We start from the raw sequence: 19,575 nt of genomic DNA, 5'->3' as shown, positions 1-19,575 counted from the left end.
CAGCTCTTGTGTGATTTGGTGCGCCAGGCTGGAGCCTCTCAGTCAGGAGCAGGGATCAAGTACAAGGGAGAAGAGAGAGGCCAGGGGCCATTGTTTAGGAAAGCTGCAGAGATTTGGTGGGCACAGGGCAGGAGAAGAGGCACTGACGTCAGTCCCAGGACTTGGAGCACAGGAAAGAAGGAAGATCAGAAAACATTAAACAATAGACTCAACAGCAATGCTGTTAAGGTATAAGCATGCTGAGAAAAGCCCTGAGGGAACCAAAAGCTTAAGGTCCCACTGAGATTTGAACTCAGATCGCTGGATTCAGAGTCCAGAGTGCTCACTATTACACCATGGGACCTCATGGGGAGAAGTAATCTTTCCCCTCTGTCACACTCCATGAGCCATATGCTCCTGGCTGAGCCTGGCAGTCTCTACATCTCCCTGGCCATCACCAAGTGCAACCTTCCTCCAAAGCCACCAGGCACACTCACAGGACCTTTCATGGCAGCGGCAGAGCTCTTTGTGGAAGCCTGGCATGGCCTGTCTTACAAGAGCCAATCCGGTAACTTGTGAGAATCTTGTTTTCTCCTGATAAGACCTAGTGATGAAGTTTCCAGCAGACGCTCTTCAACAATCTACCTCACAGTGTACGTTCATGGCCGGCAATGGGTGGCTCAACGCTTGCACTTGTGGTCTCTGCTGCTGCCACCCCTCACCCCTGTGCTGGACAGCCTGTCCATCTGCCTGTGGAAGTTACTGCCCCTCCTCTTTCTCACCTCGTAGCTCATACTCAGCAGCCGTTAGCCAGATATCCTTACTCTTGGTTGCAGTCCTAGCCGAGCTCCTGACCTTGCCGAACAAGGGGATCAAGAAAGAGGGCAGCGGATGAGGTCAGCAGAGGGAAGAGCTGGCAGGAAAACCCAAAGCAGCTTGTTATGGGTTGCATAAGCTGGACTGTCTTCCTCTGCTGGAACAATCCTGGCTGACCTCCACTCGGGATCCTTTCTTCCAGGACACGCTGGCCTCTTCTGTGCCAAAGTGGCCTCTCCCTTAGTGAGAAGAAGGTTTTCTCTCCCAAGGCTGCTGCAGACTCAGGTATATTTCGCTGTGAGCTGGAGGGAGCTTTCCTTCATGCCCTGACACCACCACACTGCCTGCCCAAGAAGGGTACATGCCCACAGTGAGGAAAAGCTGCACTGGTGCCGTCCTCCTTGTGCCAAGGTTTGAATCTGTGTGTGGAGAGGTCTCAGGGGTCTGACAGGAGGAAACACATTCAGGGACATTGTACCAGATCTCAGACTCAGCCCAGGGCACAAGGGACACACCGTCTTGGTACCTTTGGACTGCCTGAAGCACTGGGCTGGCACCCGGTACTTCTGAACCCATGAGACAAGCCATGCTGTCATGTGCAAGCTGAAGATACCAGACAACAGAGAGGGCACAAGAAATATCCAGTCACTGGAGTACAGGGAAATCGCTGAAGAGTCACTACTCTGAAAGCATGTCCCTGAGCAGCAGCATTGCTGAGGGCTTTCCTCAACCATCCCTGGGATCTGCAGGACCGAGCAGGATGGAGGGATGTCTGGGAGCAGCAAGAGCAGGGTCTGATCTCTGAAGGTTTTGCAAAGAGGTGGAGAGACCCCTCCTCCAGGGTCAGCCCTTTCCCATGTAGATGCTGTGCTGCTGCAGGAGGGAGCTGAGGCTCTGCCCAGGCTCACTGATCTCACCCAGGACCGGGGGATCAAGGACTCTGGACACACTGTGGGGGCCAGTGCAGGCAGCTTCATTGCTCGGGGCATTTTGTCCTTGCTTGCCTTTCCAGCAGCCCTGCCCACTGGGGCTGCTGCAGTCCCCAGCCTGTTGGCTTCCACAAGGTCACGGCAACTGCTCCTACCTCAAGAGCCGCTGCTGTGGCTCCTGCCTGGGGGTCACTGCAGAGAAGACACTTTGTGTCCCCCTTACAGGCTTCAGTGGGCAGCCAGAAATGTCTCAGAGCTCCCTAGCACCCGGGATCTGCAGCTCAGGCTGGGCTGGCCCACACGAGAAGCTAGGTCACCTTCATGTCCTGTCCCAGGCACTGGTTTTGTGGATGGAACCAGAGGGGCTGCTGATCTCCCCAGAAGTCGGAAAGACCTTCCCAAGGTCTTTCTGTCTGAGGATAAGCCTTGGCAAGCCCGAGAGTGGCTTGGTCATGTGCCTCTCACCTTGCAGACTGTCTGGAGAACAGAAGGGCTGAGATGTGGGTCAGACAAAGGTGTCTGCTGGGACCCAAAGCCTGGGAGAGCTTTCAGAGCTTCACTTAGATACTGACAGGGGAGAGGCACAGGGCAGAGAGGCAAAACCCACCCTGCTACCATCCCTGGCAACGTTTGCAGGAAGGTGTAGCTCTGCCAGGGCCTTGTGCAGCCATCGAGGAGCCCAGGGCATTGCAGGGTGCTGCAGGAGGTCGGCAGTGCCGAGCCCTCCCTTCCCAGCCTGTAGTGACCAGGCCATGGGCTGTGCCGAGGAGCCACGGGCAGGCCTGTCATGCACCTCTTGTGCGGGGCAAAGCCACCAGCACCCCCAGGCAGGGTTGAATAGCAACAAACAGACTAGGATGGAAAATGTCCCAAGTCATAGAGTCCACCTCACTCGTCTTTCCTGAAATAGAACCAGCCATGTCCATCTCCTCACCGAAAGGACCCTGAAGATCTTCATGTGCGGCCGAGTACTCAGGAATTGATGTGCCTGACGGGAAGGGAAAAGCACCTTTGTCCCCAGGAAATCACTGCCTTGTGAGAGGGGGCTCTGTGATTTGCTCTCCCTGCTACTCCAGAGCAGTCTGCCTCCATGAAACCTAAAGTGAGGGACACTGTCAGAGCTGGCACCATGAGGCGTCTTCCGCTCATCTTTAGCGACGAGGGCCACATTCTCCAGACTCTCTTTGGAGATGGAGTGCTGTAGTTTCAGGTGAAGGGAAGACAGATGGTGGAGCTGTGCGGCTTGGGGTGTCATGTGAGATCAGGCTCTGAAGTTCTGCTCAACAATCCAAAACAGTGGACTTGTTTTCATGGCTCATACTCAGCACTGGTCCCTTCTCTTTCCCCAACTTGCCTACCTTGCAAATAAGAGCAGGATTTCCCATCTATGCAGACATTTCTGGGGGGAGGCGAGGACAAGCAGTGTAGGCAAGGGGGTTTTGTTTTTCCCTGGGTACCAGGTGCAGTAAGGAGCTGAGTGAGGAGTCCCATGTTTGCAGTGTGGTCAATTGCAGGGAGCCCAAACGGGGACCTCACTCCATAGTTGGCAGGATTGCAACCTGCACGGGAAAACCCCAGAAGATTTCTAGTCCATCGTCTTCACCACTAGACCACAGCTACCTGCTACAGCCTTCCCTGAACTGCAGAACACATTCCCTGTGCAATGACATCTAGCTCCCCTAGAAGGTTCAGGGCAATCCTCTACTCAAAGACCTGCATGGGGGTACTCACTAAGCATGACAGGCACCTGGTGCCAGGCTTGGAGGCTTAGCCCCAGGGCCTACAGCTGCAGCTCCCAGCATCTTCTTCTCAGCCAGGCATCTGGGATATCCTGCCACAGGGGATGCTTTCCCTCCCCAGCTGGCATCTCTGCTGCTTCCAGGGAAGAAGGGAAGGCAGCTGTCTGGAGACATCCACAGTTGATGGCAGCTGTTGGGCGGGATAGTAGACCCTGCTTTGTTTCTTAAATTTATCTGAGGATATCTAAAGCCTGCTGTGAGCACTAAGGTGGGGACACTCCTCCAGGGAAGATGATGACCTCCTGGCAGCAACCCCAGCCTCCTGGGGAATTAGGGTGGTGCCAGCCCTGGAACAAAGACCATGACTGACATGCAGTGTGTAGGGGAAATGGCTTGTAAGAGTCAGAGAGATCTATGGAAAGGGTAAGGTAGAGCCGGGCTGTATTCTCCAAAGCATGGAGAATACAAGGGAGGTATGGATGACTTGGCAGAAGACACAAAAGAGGTTTTTTTTGGTGGAATGCATATGTCCAGAGCTTTTTTCCAGCACTGGCTAGCATTGTGCAATTCCTGAGCATGGACTAAAATACCAAACGACCTGCAAACTGATCTTTTCGATCACTAGATGAAAGTAGCTCTGATTCTCTTTTGGCTCTGGAGCAGGAATATTTGGAAAATGGCACTAAGAGTCAGTGTGGAGGTGCTGCATCTGGCAGGATCTGTCTGCCTACAGAGCAGGGGTGGGAGGTGGTTGCAGTTGAGAGGGTGAGCATGAGGAGTGGTTAAGGAATTGTGTGCACTGGGGGCTGGAAGGAGGAGGTCAGCCAGTATGCTGTTTGCAATTCACCTGAGATGTGCTCCCACTTCACACCACCAAACATTGAAGAAATTAATCTGTGTCACAGCTTCCTAAGGCAAATGAACTCCAAGGTGTTAGGGTAGTATTCAGGAAGATTTTAAGGGGATTTGTGATAGAGATTTCCTTTGTCACTTTCCCTTCTGGATGGTGAGCACGGTCACCAGTCACGGTGAAATAAAGCTAAGAGACACCTCACATAATCTCTCAAGTGCTTACCGTGCAGACACTTTGACTAACCCTGAGAGAGATTTCTCCCCATGGATACTCATAGACACACAGGATACATTAAGTTCAGACAGAAAGTCAAGACTGTATAATCCCATAACAGAGGAGAAAAATTTCCAGGGATGTGGCAAAGGTCAAGGGCATGGAAAGACCATTGTGGGCTGGTGGTAAAACCCCTGTGGGCAGGAGTGATGGCCAGGAGGACCTTGCTTACACTTATCAAGCTCTATTGCAGCCGGATTTTGAGATCAAAAAGATGCTCGCGTCCTTCCCTGAAAGAGATCAATACTCCAATTGACTTGTTTTCCTAAGCAAGTTCACCCCAGGGGACAAAGGCCTAGATGGCTTTCTTTAGAGGAGTGGTGCAGGGCAGGGACCAAAATCTTGCGGCGCTTTTTCCTGGGTCAGGAATGGGGTGGCCAACTCCATGCATTTCAAACCACAAAGAGACAAGGGATCAGTCTCCCAGAGCACATGGGAGTCATCATGATGTGGAAGAGTTGCGAAAACCCCTTAAGACCTGGCAGATATGAGTCACTCTGCTCTGAATCTCCGTGGACATGATGTCCCTGCGTCAGGCATGCCAGGGATAACAGGCCTCATAGAGTCAGAAAACAACTGGTGCTTCTCTGCAATCTCCTGCTATTGTAGCCTTCCAAGGCATTGCCTTTTGATGGCTGCTCAAGGGCTTGTGTGACTCACTGTACCAGAATAATGAAGGTTGGAATGGACCTCTGCAGGTCCTTTGCTTCCCATCCACTGCTCCAAGCAGAACAATCTTCCCTAGTACCTCAACAAGCTCTGAACTTCTTACCCTTCCACAGTTACATCCAACCTCTGCTCCCCTCCCTGTTTATCCCTGCTAGGCTCCACTAACCTAGTGTTCTCATCCTCACCCATACGTCATGTGCTTCAGCCCTTATGTTCTGCCTGGTCCTCTGCCAGTACCTCTCTCCAGGAGAGATCATCACCACCTCTCTTGTCCCTGGGGACCTAAACAGAGGCACACTCACCTAGATGTGGCTTCTGCAGTTCCAAGGGAAGGGCAATGATCCCTCTCCTCAGCTTTCATCAAACATCCTGAGTTTGAAAGGACCTTTTGAGATGTCCCATTCCGACCATGTAGCCACCAAAGAGGAACGCTATCACCTGAGCAAAGGCTTGAGGCCCAGTCCCCATCCTACCAGCCAGGGTCTCTCACAGCTGAGCCTCTCCGGCCCACAAGTGGGCCACCAGGAGATGGTAGTGAGGGTGCCAGCACCAGTGAGAAGATCCCGGGCTTACGGAGTAAGGTCTGGATGTGGACAAGCAGTAACTACCAGGATTAAGACTGAAGGCTCCCATCAGGATTTACAGTGAAATCTCTGCTGGGACAGACTTTGGCTCCTCCTTGAGCCCTTCTGCCCAGAAGGGCTTCTAGTCACTGGCGTGAAAGCAAAACACAGAGCAGGAGGCATTCCATGCACACATCATTCCGGGGTGATCTTATTGCAGCTTTCCAGTACCTAAAGGGGGCCTACAGGAAAACTGGGGAGGGACTTTTTACAAGGGTATGTAGTGATAGGACAAGGGGCAATGGATTTAAACTGAAAGAGGGGAGATTTAGGTTAGATATAAGAAAGAAATTCTTTACATTGAGGGTGGTGAGGTACTGGAACAGGTTGCCCAGAGAAGTTGTGGATGCCTCATCCCTGGAGGTATTCAAGGCCAGGTTGCATGAGGCTTTGGGCAATCTGGTGTAGTGGAGGATTTCCCTGTCCATGGCAGGGAGGTTGGAACTAGATGATCTTTGAGGTCCCTTCCAACCCTAAACATTCTATGATTCTATGATTCTATGATCCAGCCCTTGTGATCTTCATGGTACCATGGAGCACACTCTGGCCTTTTGGCTCATTCAGTTCAAAGATCGCACTAGGTGGGTTTTAAAAGTGGGATGAAACAACCTGGCTGAGAATGAGATAGAGAAGTGGGCATCCTTGAGGTGTCATTATACAGACCACAAGAAAACTTCTATTCATCCCATTTCCAGAACTTACACCATAAATCTGGGTTCTGCTCACCAGTGCTGGCACACAGTGGCACAGAGTGAGTGCAGCTCTGGAAGAGCTGTACAGGAGACCGTGACGTCTCCGACAGTGGCACTGTTGAGAACTCATCGGGACATGGCCCAGAACTTCCTGACATAAATAAGTAATTTCGTTAGCTCCATTCCATAGGACCTCCAGAGATCTTTTGTAACCTTCATTATTCTGGGGTATGCTGAGACACATGAGAACTTGAGCAGCCACCCAAGGCAATGCATTGGAAGGTCACGACAGCAGAAGATTGCAGAGAAGCACCTGTTGACTCAGGAATGGTGCCAAAATGTGTGGAAATGCCTTTGAGGAAAGCAGAACTTTGGGAGAGAACTTTTCCATAGAGAAGTGGATGTCCTTGAGGTCATTATACGGACCCCAAGAAAACTTCTATTCATTCCATCTCCAGAATTTACACCATAAACCTGGGATCTGCTCACCAGTGGTGGCATCCTCACAGCCATCTCCCAGTGGCCCGCAGTAGGTGCAGTGCAGCCCTGAAAGAGTTGCACAGGACACAGTGACCTCTTCGACAATGGCACTGTTGAGAACTCAATAGGACATGGCCCAGAGTTTCCTGATGTAAATGAGTAATTTCATTAGCTCCTAGCAGGAAATCATCCTATAGGACATCCAGAGATCCTTTTTAACCTTCATTATTCTGGGTTATACTGAGACACATGAGCCCCCAAGCAGCCACCGAAAGGCAATGCATTGGAAGTTCACGACAGCAGAAGATTGCAGAGAAGCACCTGTTGATTCAGGAATGGTGCCAAAATGTCTGGAAATGCCTTTGAGGAAAGCAGAACTTTGGGAGGAATGAGGCTATGAGCTCTGCTATCCATGGCACGCCTGAAGCCAAGACACCATGTCCACTGAAGTTCACAGCACAATGACTCATATTTACCTGGATATAAGGGTTTTTCCCAACTCTTCCGTAATGCAGTGAATCCCAGGTGCTCTGGGAGACTGATCTCATGTCCCTTTGTAATTTGAAATGCATGGAATGGGGCACCCATCCCTGACCCAGAAAAAGAGCTTTGAGATTTTGGCTCCATTCCCTGTGCCTCTCCTCTAAAGCAGGCCATCCATGCTTTGTCCCCTGGGGTGAATTTGCTGAGCCAAACAGGTCAATTTGAGCACAGTTGTCTTTCAGGGAAGGCACAGGCATCTCTTTGATTATTCCCCTACACTCTGATTTGTTTGTTTTCAACAGGTCCTCCACTTCCCAAGCTGAACTCACACTTCAGGTGTGAAGAAATGTGAAGGCCTTGTCAACATGAAGAAACATGGCAATGGAGATCCCATGGAGAGGTCACTTGAAAGAGACCTGCCTGGCCCTCTGGCCCTCTTGCTGTTGTTACGACTCTGCCATTGTTCCCTGAGCTCCTAGGCAGAATAAAAAGGCTGTGGCAGAGCCTGATGAGTGTAAACAAGGTCTTCATGGCTGCCACTCCTGCCCACGAGGGGCTCCTCTCCAGCCCACAATGGTCCCTCCTTGCCATGGAAATTTGCCACATTCCTCCAGAGGTGAGTCTCTTCTCACCTATGGCACTGTCCTGTCTTGACGCTCTCTCTGCATTTACCCTCTGTCTCCTGTGTGTTTACGATAATCCCAAATCAGAAATGTATCTCAGGGTTAGCCTCAGCCTACATATGGAAAACATTTGAAAAAGGCTCAATAGCTGAATTTACCATGACTCAAGACCGTGCTGTCCATGAAGAAGGCAATGTGACAAAGGCAATTTCTATCACAGAAATCCCCTTGAAAACTCCCTGCACACTAGCTGAGATCTTGGAGTTCATTGGCCTTATGAAGCTGGGACACAGATGAATTGTTTTGATGTTCGGTGGTGAAAGAGGCAAGGACTTAATCACCAGTGAGGCTTTAAGAAGCAGCAACAACTAGGTGTTTAGATGGTTCATGATCAAGGAATGTTTGTGGCCCCTGGGGCTCTGGGACACAGCATAAAAGCCTGTGCTGCTGCAGGCTCCACATCCTTCTCTCTTGCCTCCCTTTCCTCGAGGAACGAGGTAAGCCTGAGTCCGCTCCATGTCTCCCTGTGGGCTGAACTGCTCTCCTGGGGACTGCTCAGGTTGATACTTGGGCTGCCTCAGCTTGGCCATGCAATAGAGCTGTTGAACAGTTCTGACCTCTTTCTCTTTGAATGGCGGGGCTGGGGAGAGCTGGGAAGAGGGGGTCCTTTCAAGAAGCAGAATGGGATGAATGGGGCTCAGCTGCAGGGAGGTCTGCCCACCAGAATGTGCACCTGCAGCAGACGGTCTTGAACCAAATGGCCAAGGGCATCCAGTGCCACCTTCAATGCAACAATGTTTGTTCTGGAGATGGGTAGGATCAGTCTTTGCACAGGTGCTCTAAACCCACTGTGCTGGGTCCTGTCTCCACAGCGGATCAGCCTTCCTGTGCTGTGCCACTCAGACAGCACGATGAGTGCTGTGGGAGCTGTAGGCACAGTGAGTGTTTCTAGGAGGTGATTTCTGAGACACCTGTTCATCCCAGCCTATTTGTGCTGGGATAATTGATGTTAAATCTTCATCCATGGTATTGCACTGGGTAATGCAGGAGAAGGTCTTGGTGGAATAAGGAGCAAGTTAGGCACATTTTTGCTCCTGGTTCTTCAAATCTAGCCTTACAGTGAGATGTCACACCTGTTGCGCGTGTTAGCAAGATAAGCTTCAGGCCTGTTTTGGACACGGAGCTAGAAATGGAGATGCAGGGCAGCAAAGAGTGTCTGCAGAGGAAGCTGAAGAAACGATAGACAGGGTGATGTTGAGGTCTATGTTTTTTCTCTGCTCTGTGTTTCAGCTTTGCCTCCCTCACCCAGAGATGTCTTGCTTCAGACCTTGTCCCCCACGCCCCTGCGGCACCTCTGGCCCAACCCCACTTGCCAGCAGCTGCAGTGAGCCCTGTGTCGCCCGCTGCGCTGACTCGACGGTGGCCATCGAAGCCTCCCCAGTGGTGGTGACCCTGCCAGGCCCCATCCTCACCTCTTTCCCTCAGAGCACAGCCGTGGGATCGTCTCTGTCAGCTGCTGTTGGGAGCTCCCTCAGTGTCGGGGGTGTTCCCATTTCTTCAGGGGGCTCCTTTGGTCTGGGAGGGTCTGGGCTCTGTCTGCCTCCCCCACTGCGCTTCATTCAGAACTGCTGAAACCGGTGGACCATCCTTTTTGGAGCAGGAAGGAAGACGGGGATCCCGCAGCAGCAGGACCGTGGCCACAGCTTGCAGATGGGCTGGGTGTTCTCATCCCACCTGGCAGGAGGGACCTGTGCCTGCTGTTCCTTGCCGCACAACAGGACTCATCATGTCTCATCTGGCTCTGCTTTCCTCTGAGCTCCTTGAGAAAGGGCTCATTCTCTCCTACATTGCTGAACCTCCTAATGACAGGAGAAGAGTTCCAGAGTTAGGGGTTACCTGAACCCTTGTCAACAGTTTTCTTGCTCTCTCTTCTGTGCCACTGCTTTTACTCCTTTTCATTAAAGACTTTGTGTAGCAGAGCTGGAGACTTGTGGTGGTTTGTTCTCCTCCTCTCTCACTTAGCTATCCATTCAGCAAGGAAGAACACAGCCCTTTGTCCCAAGCTTACCACCAATTGGTGTGGAGTTCCAACACACCAAGAATAAGAAAGAAGGCTGATTCCCCCTTCTGCACAGCTAGGAGATCTGCTGGGTATGACAAAGGGACGCTGAGGTGATCAAAGACTTGGTTCATCTGCCATACAAGAAGAGGCTGGCAGAGCTGGGGTAATTAGCCTGTGGAAGAGAAGTCTGAGGAGGCACCTTCTCCATGGCTCTGAACACCTGGGATGGGAGGGTGGTCAGACAGAGTAAAGAAGAGAGCGCCATATTCCTGTGCTCAGTATGAGGGCAAGTAATAGTGGTCGCAGAAGGAGATACAAGACATGCCACACACAATGTCAATGTCCCAGTTGGTCAGATATGAATGTTTATTCAGAGCTTTTGAGTCAAATTCTCAGTTCTCAAGTTTCTATGAAAAACAGTCACAACACCTCTCTATTTCACTGTATTGTGGCAATAAACTCCAGGAGATGAGTATGGAGAGGAAAGGAGGAAAGCACTGGTTTCCAAAACTGCCCATAGGCAGTGTGACTGCAAGATGGGGTTGGGTGGGCATTGCAGTAGGGAACAGACCATGCACATTCACAATTACCTTTTCGTAACACCACCTACTTGTAGCACGGCTGACGACAGAGTGGGAGTGCGTAAATACTGAGCCAACATCAACCCTCCATACAACCCCACGCTCAGAATTGGTTTTTGACTGTCAGCATTGTTTTTTTCACTATTAGCAACTCTTGAATCATAGACTTGAGAAGCTTTGTTCCCTTCACATCGAGAGTCTGGTTGTGAGAGGCATCTCGTGTTTCCCTTGGCCCACAGGTCATAAGCTGCAAGAGACATGAGAGTGTCTCAGTTCTTAGTTACAAGAATATGGTTACAGCCAGTTCCAGTAAACTTCAGGATGTCTCTGCAATGCTGGAGCCTGAATGGTGTAGGTCAGCATCTCCAGGGTGACTTCAGATCACACAGACATGTCTTTGAGCCAGCACATAAAGAACCATCCTCCTCCCAAAGCATACCAGAATTGCTCACCTTGCTTCAGTGTGTCCCTTGATGGCCACCTAGACATCAGCAATCTCTTTTGTACCCTGCCATAGCAACATGCTTTTCTCCTCCAAGTGCAACCAGCAGCAGCAGCAGCAGTTCCAGGATAAAAATGTCTCTCTCCTGGCTCCTGTACCAGCATCCCAGTCAGATGCGCAGCCTTCAGCCCACCCAGCACACAGAAAGCACTGGTCTCAATTGGTCTTAAGGCTGCAGGAATGCAAGGGAAGTGGCTTGAAGCCTCAGGGGAAAGCTGGGTGGTATATAAGCAAGAAAGGCTCCCTGCTAAACAAACAAGGAACCCTGGAGCCAGACTGAAAAGGCACTTGTCAGCATTGGCCAGGAGGAAAATCTTAGTCATCTGCTTGGAAGGCAGCTGTGCTCATCACTATACCACCAGCGTATGGCTATTGCAACTGTGGCTATTGCCCAGATTGCCCAGCTGGATTGAATCGATTGATTTCCTAATTAAGGTTTAGGCCCTGCTTACAGAAGGTGGGCCATTTCCTCCTGGCTGTGGGAGATGCAACAACATCCTTGGAGCTGCATCTTAGGCTGGTGAGCAACATCTGGTGACCCCCAACGTGATACATCTGAGAGACCCTGAGGACTGCGACTGCCTCACCAGAGCCAAAAGAGCCGGAGCGAGAGTCCTTCGGTAAAGAAGGTAAAGCCACAAGCCCTGATGTGATATTCACAGGAGGGAAGCGTGCTGGAGTTGGAATGAATGGACTGGGTCTCTGCTCACTGTAAAGCCTTCTTGAAAACCTTTGAAAACAAAAAACTGTAAACCTCTGAAAAAAACTTTGAAAACAAAAAATTGTAAAACAAAAAGAGGGAATTATGGCTATTGCAACTGTGGCGATTGCCCAGATTGCCCAGCTGAATTGAATTGATTGATTTCCTAATTAAGGTTTAGGCCCTGCTTACAAAAGGTGTGCCATTTCCTCCTGGCTGTGGAAGATGCAACCACATCCTTGGAGCCGCAGCCTAGGCTTGTAAGCAACACCAATGCACCTGTGTGAAGTGCTGCCTCCTGCTCCACCGCTTCACAAATTAGCTGGTCTCCTCCTTCCAGACCCCACACACACTCTTCTTCAAGCCACTCCTCATGTTCACCCACTACCTGCAACCACCTCCCAGCCTTGCTCTGGGCACGCGCAGACAGGCACTGCCCTGTGTACCACCTCCACACTGTTCTCACAGCAGGCTCAGAGTCATCCTCAGATAAATTTGAGAAGCAAAGCAGGGTCTAACAGCCCACCCTACAATTATCATCATCCTTGGTTGTCTCCTGACAGCTGCCTTCCCTTCTTTTCTGGAAGCAGCAGAGATGCCAGCTGGGGAGTGAAAGCATTGCCTTGTGGCAAGGTATTCCAGATGCCTGGCTGAGAACTAGACGCTGGGAGCTGCAGCTCTAGGACCTGAGGTTAAGCCTCCAAAGCCTCTGGAAGGCTGGCACCAGGTGCCTGTCATGCTCAGTGAAGGTCCCAACTGTAAATCTTCAAGTGGAGGATTGCCCTGAAACTCCCACCAAGCCAAGCGTCATTGCACAGGGCATGTGATCAGCAGGTCAGAGAAGGCTGGAGCAGGTAGCTGTGATCAAGTGGTGAAGACAATGGACTAGAAATTGATTGTGGTTTCCCTGTGCAGGTTCAAATACTGTACACTAAGGGGTGTGGTCCACTTCTGGGCTCCCTGCATTTGACTATGCTGCAACCATGGCACTCAGCTCCTCACTGTACCTGGTACCCTGGGGATCCAGCAGGTGCTCAGCGAATCACACAACAGCTGAAGCTGAGATCATGCAGTCCAAGCATGGCTCAAAGCAAGGACAAGTAGAGGAGGCGGTTCAAGACCGTGTCTGGTTGGATGTTGGACATCTCCAAAGATGGAGACTCTAGAACCAGCATGGGCAACTGTTTCCCGTCTTTGACCACTCGTGGCATTACTTGTATTTCCAGTGTTGTCCATCGCTGCTTCATCTTCTCTCCATTTCTCTGTGGAATATCTGTCCTTCTCTTGCCATCCTCCTTGATTTTGAAGCTCTGGTATCAATTCAGAGAGCTCCACCCACAACTGGCAGTGCCTCATGCTTGGGGATAGACTTGGTGCCAAGGGAGGGGTCAGATTCTCCCTCTTCCTTTCAGAGTATCAACCTGACCAACCACAAGGAGCCCTCCAAGGGATCTCTTCTGCCATGTCCATGAAGTGGAGAACCCATTGGAAAACAAAGAATTCAAGGTACAGGAGGATGATCAAGGAAATGCCTGCATCTTCCTGAAAAAAGGCCCAAACCCAAATTGACCTGTTTTGCTCAGGGAGTTCATCCCAGAGGCCAAAGCCTGGATGGCCTGCTTTTGAGGAGAGGTAGAGGGCAGGGAGCCAAAAGCTCACAGCCCTTTTTCCTGGGTCAGGGATCGGTGGCCCATTCCATGCATTTCAAACTACAAAGGGTCATGGGATCAGTCTCCCAGAGCACCTGGGAGTCATCGTGCTGTGCAAGTGTTGGGGAAAACCCTGAACTCCAGGCAAACAACAGTCATCGTGCCGTGGACTTCAATGGACAGTGTGCACTGGACTCAGACATACCGGAGCTCATAGCCTCATTCTTCCAAAAGTTCTGCTTTCCTCTACACGGTTTCCACACATTTTAGCACCATTTCAGAAGCATCAGGTGCGTCTCTGCAATCTCGTGCTGCTGCTGCCTTCCAAGGTGTTGCCTTTTGGTGGCTGCTCAAGGGCCCATGAGACTCGGTGCACTCCAGAATAATGAAGGTTAGAAAAAACCTCAAGAGGTCCCTTGGGCCGACCTCCTGCTCTCAGCAGACAAATCTTCCCTGGTACCTCAGCGCACTCGGGGCCTTGGCCTGTTAACTTCGGAACAGTGTCACTGTCAGAGAGGTCACTGTCTCCTTGGCAGCCCCTCCAGGGCTGCACTGCAATCCTTCTCACTTTATTTCCTGCAAACACATTTGACATTAGCTTCCTTGTAACTTGTGAGTAATGTGGCTCTTACTCATCAGCCCGTCAGCCTCAGCCCCCCAAGAAGTATCCGAGTGTACCATTTCCCTTAAAGTCACTCCTGTCTCCCTGCAATGTGGTCTGTTGTGATTGGCTGGCAGGACCAGCCACCCCTTCCCCTTTACCTGTGAGTACATCTGCCCAGCAATGACCTTCTCCTGCATACATGGAGGCTCCATGTTGTATCAGCTGTCATTTTATGACAGGCAGGTGCCATTTTGTTAAACATCATAATCAACAGGTTTTCATACTGCTCTCTGATTGGCTGACAGCCATTTCCTGACCCACGTGCTCTCAGGTAGACCTGTGGTTGGTTGTCAGGACCAGGCAACTCTATCAGTGTCCTCAAAAGCACATCTGGCAAGGAAGCCCCACTCACTAAATACAGGGAAGATGCCGCTTTTGGCAGCATCATTCCCCCTGAGGTCTCCTACTGCTTTGTGATTGCCCGCTCGTTCTCAGATTTGCCTCTGATGGGCTGTCCATCTCCTCCGGACCAAGAAGTGTTTGGATGAAAAAAATATACCATGCAGTGGTATCCACTGTGGAATGAATGTAAGCACCTAATGCAAGTGATATTCCTGTGGAAGGCCCATCTCTTGCAGAGCCAGAGGTGGCTTCACAGTCAACATCCAAGCGATCTCAAAGTTCTGGGCACATCAGGTACTCAGATAGCAGGGAGCTCCCTTGTAGATATCCATGCTATCTTCCTGCTGCTAGCCCATGATGCACTTAGACAAGGAGGACTTGTGGAAGAGGCCACCTTCGATTGTTATTGAAGAGTCATGCGATTGGAAAGGTCATTGCCTGAAAAGGGAAGGAGGAACTCTTCCTCTGCTTTAGCATGGGTGTTCCCTATGCCACAAGCTTTGCAGATGACTGAGAGTTGTGAAGGGAGCTGGAACTGGCTGCGTCCAGAAAAGGGCAGCCACTTACAGAAGCCACCCTGCTGCACCCTCTCTCCCCTCCACTACCAACACCTCAGTCACACGTGGCCAATGCAGTGCCCACTGGGAAAACCTACACAGCTCTGCTCCTGGCTGGACCTATGAGTGGGCAAGGCAGCAGGCAAGGACAAAGAAAGCTCCCAGGAGTTTGAGTCAATCACACTGGTGTTGCCTAAAAAAACTAGCCCCAGTCTTTTTTTTTTTCGCCACATCAATGGCCCCGGAGTTCTCCACCCGTGGCTGGGAAGTTGGGGATTTAGCTGCCTGATAGGAAGGAGAAACATCTCTGTCCCCAGGACAGCCACTGCCCTGTAGGTGAGTCTGTGTTGTACTGTTCTGTGCCATGTCTGCTGCTACACAACAGCCTGCTTTGCTGCGGGACAGTGTGGGAGTGCTGGCTGCTGAGAAAGTAAAGGAGAAGATGGCAGTGGCAGAGAGAAGGGGTTGAGGGTGCAGGAATATCATGGTCGTGGATGCCAAGAAAGCTGAAGCAGAGCAGTGGAGGGAACACTTCCTGAAAAATGCAAGGGAGAGGCAGTGGCTGTGAGGAGTGGGAGAAAAAGTCAATTCATAAAATCATAGAATTGTTTGGGTCGGAAGAGACCTCAAAGATCATCTAGTTCCAACCCCCCCTGCCATAGGCAGGGACACCTTCCACTACATTCGGTTGCTTAAAGCTTCATCTAACCTGACCTTGAACACTTCCAGAAATTTTACATGCACAACTCATCTGTGCAACCTGTCCCAGTGTTTCACCACCCTCAGAGTAAAGAATTTCTAACCTAAGTCTACCCTCTTTCAGTTAAATCCATTGCCCCTTCTCCTATTGTTACATACCCTCACAAAAAGTTCTTCTCCAGCTTTCTTGTAAGCTCTTTTTAGGTTTTGGAATGCATCCCTTCCAGGGGATGCAGATCTTTCAAGTGGCCAAAGTCTGCTCTCCTAAAGTCCAGGGTAGTGAGCTTGCTGTGCCCTTTCCTCGCTGCCTTGAGGCTAATGATCTTGAACTCCACCATTTCATGGTCACTATAGTCAAGGTCTCCCTTGAACTTCACATTCTCCACCAGCCCCTCCTTGTTGGTGAGAATAAGGTCCAGCATAGCACCTCTTCTCATTAGTATCTCTATCATTTGGAGAAGGTTGTTAACATCAATGCATTCCAGGCTGACTGAGCTGGTAGATCCTGTTGGTGAGGTCGAGGGACAAGGAGGCAGCACCAAAGCCTGCATGTTTGTGCTCTGTCTGCTGGTTCCTTCTACCCACCTTGCCCCAGGCCAGAGCATGTGGAATGAATGTAACTGGTCCAGAGAATGGACCAGTTGGAGAGGGTCCAGAGGAGGGCCACGAAGATGATAAGAGGGCTGGAGCACCTTTCCTATGAGGACAGGCTGAAAGAGTTGGGGCTGTTCAGCCTGGAGAAGAGGAGGCTCCGGGGTGACCTTACAGCGGTCTTCCAGTACCTCAAGGGGGCCTACAGGAAAGATGGGGAGAGGCTGTTCAGGAGGGCCAGTTATGATAGGACAAGGGGTAATGGTTTTAAAATAGAGGGAGGTAGGTTCAGGTTGGATATTAGGAAAAAATTTTTAACTATGAGAGTGGTAGAACACTGGAACAGGTTGCCCAGAGAGGTGGTGGATGCTCCATCCCTGGAGACGTTCAAGGCCAGGTTGGACAAGGCCCTGAGCAACCTGATCTAGTTGGAGATATCCCTGTTCCTTGCAGGGGGGTTGGACTAGATGACCTTTGAAGGTCCCTTCCAGCCCTAACCATTCTATGATTCTATGATTCTATGTATCAGTCAGTCAGAGGAGACAAAAGCAAAAGCAGGATGGAGAGGACTGGGATGTGGGTGCAGATATGAGCGTGAGGAGTGTGTCTGTGGCATGCCAGCTACAGAGGCTACTGCTCAGGGCAGAGAATTTGACTGCAGATCAAGAGGTCCCTGGCTCAGCTCCAGCTCCCCCTTCCACTGCCCCTTTCCTTCTTCATCCATGCTGCTAACACCTCTCAGGCTCTCCTTGTTGCGCTGCTTCTGTCACCGTCAGTGGAATTGCTGCAGGGAACAGACTGTGCACCAGCAAGAGGCTTTTCCCTCCTTCTCACCTTTGTTCTTTCTCCAGGCTCTCTCTGAATGTGTTACCAGCCGGGAAGAAAATTCATCTACACAAGGTAGATAAACAGGCACTCCTTTATTGCAGCACTGGGGACACGGGGGATGGCTCCATCCAAGCGTGTCTGCCTTAGCATCAAAATCCATAGGTTTACATGTGCTTATTTTGTTGAATCATCATTGCATAAGTTCCTTTATATAAAATTGCATATTACTCTCGCTCTTAAATTTGACCTTTAAAATGATTGGTTTTGCTAGTTACACCACCTTATCAATAGTGCTACCCTGTAACAGTCGTTGGTTAATTCTACTTATTTTTACTGATTATAATCTTTGATATTCAAATCAAGGCATGAAGGAGTAATGAAGGGGGGTTTCAAGCAGCAGAACTGGTGTCCATGACCACTTCATTTGTTTCTTAATAAAATACAAGAACTCCTAGTGGTTAGCTGGTGAGAACTCCATGGTTCTCAGGCTTAAAACAATGCATATAGAAATCCAGCAGCTGGATGGCAAGATCTTTATGTTTCTTGGTTTAAAACATCCAGTAATTTTCTACTGAGGACTCTGTAGTTACTTATTAAACTTAACAATCCTGACTTATGCAATTTGCTTTTCAGATTTTCTATCTAACTTTTCTACTTCATTATTTTTGTCAAAGTTTTGTAACAAATGAGCCCCTCAGGGTTTCCCTTCTCCTTAAGATGCTGCACCACCTAGGCTGGCAACCAGCAGCCCCTCTTCCTCTCAGGGGCTGTGACAGAGCAAACCCACCAGGGTCTGTGATGGCACAGGTAGTCTCCTGATGCCACTGGTTTTGTCCCAAAACTTGGGTTCGACAACCGGTGTGCAAAGATCCAGTCCAGACACAGAGTGGAAGCATTTCCTTTCATTACACGGATACGTATCTATGGGTGCCTGTCCCAAGACAGCACACCGAGGCTCCAAATTGATGGTTATTTATTAACAAGGCATTAACATCTTCATTTTCCCAATACATATACATTGTTTTCCTTTTAAACAATTGGTTAAAATATCTTTGCCTAGCATGTAAATTAGTGCACATGCTTAATGCTTTTCTCCACCTTTTTCTTTTCAGTCGGTGATAAGACAAGACCTCTTGGTAATGCAAGATGTCAGATCTGTTGTGTGTCTTCACTTTGTTGTTAGCAATGAGGTCCATGTATGTGCAGTAGAAACTCTTTTGTAGCTCCTAGTCGGCACTGGCCCCTTCTCTTCCCTGCACTTGCCTGCTGCTCCTCACCAATCTGCCTTCATGAGACCTAAAGTGAGGAGCACTTTGTGAGAGCTGGAAAGACCTCAGATGCAGGAATTGTCTTCCCTTCATCTTTAGCAAAGAGGACCATGCTGTGCAGGCTCTCTTAGGAGATAAGTGGCTGTAGTTTCAGGTGTAGGGAAGGCAGCTGGTTGGCATCTGCTGCTTGGGATGTGTGGTGAAGTCAGACTCTCAAGTTCTGCTCAAGAAGCAACAAAAGTGGACTTCTTACTGGCTCTTTCATCTTCCACAGCTTTCCTGCCATGTCAATTGGGAGAAGACAATCCCATCTACCCAGACATTTCTAGAGAAAGGCAAGAACACTTTTGGTAGGAGGCAAAGGGGTTTTGCTGAGTCCCTGGGACTGTGTCTGTAGAGTTGAGTGCCATGGCTGCAGTATGGTCAATTGTCGGGAGCCCAAAAGGGGACTGTGGCCCATAGTTGGCAGGATTTGAACCTGCATGGGGAAACCCCAATGGATTTCTAGTCCATCGCCTTCACCACTCAGCCACAACTACCTGCTCTGGCTTTCTCTGCCCTGCTGAATACATGCCCAGTCCAAGGACACCTGACTCCCTCGGAGTTTCCATGCCAAGTCTCTGCAATTGGGACCTGCACTGGCACAGCAGGCACCTGGTGCCAGCCTTCCAGAAGCCTTGTGAGGCAGAAGCCCAGGGCCTACAGCTGCAGCTCCCAGCATCTTCTTCTCAGCCAGGCATCTGGGATATCTTGCCACAGGGGACACTTTCCCTCCCCAGTTGGTATCTCTCCTGCTCCCAGGGAAGAAGGGAAGGCAGCTGTCTGGAGACATCCACAGTTGATGGTAGTTGTTGGGTGGGATATAAACCCTGCTTTGCTTCTCAAATTTATCTGAGGATGTCTCAAGCCTGCTGTGAGCACTAGGGTGGGGACACTCCTCCAGGGAAGATGGTGACCTCCCAGCAGCACCCCC

The 19,575-nt window shown here is 50.4% G+C and overlaps 2 non-coding genes across 2 annotated transcripts; both read right to left on the bottom strand.

Moving 5' to 3' along the window:
* Window positions 1–271: 271 nt before the first annotated feature.
* Window positions 272–343, bottom strand: TRNAQ-CUG (transfer RNA glutamine (anticodon CUG)). Its single transcript has one exon. It is a non-coding gene; the product is annotated as a tRNA-Gln (tRNA).
* An 18,716-nt stretch (window positions 344–19,059) lies between these two features.
* Window positions 19,060–19,141, bottom strand: TRNAS-AGA (transfer RNA serine (anticodon AGA)). Its single transcript has one exon. It is a non-coding gene; the product is annotated as a tRNA-Ser (tRNA).
* Window positions 19,142–19,575: the final 434 nt, after the last annotated feature.

Source organism: Tauraco erythrolophus, chromosome 14 (assembly GCF_009769465.1).
Source record: "Tauraco erythrolophus isolate bTauEry1 chromosome 14, bTauEry1.pri, whole genome shotgun sequence".
Taxonomy (NCBI): domain Eukaryota; kingdom Metazoa; phylum Chordata; class Aves; order Musophagiformes; family Musophagidae; genus Tauraco; species Tauraco erythrolophus.
The sequence above is the reverse complement of the archived record's forward strand: the minus strand, read 5'-3'. Positions and strand labels throughout refer to the sequence as shown.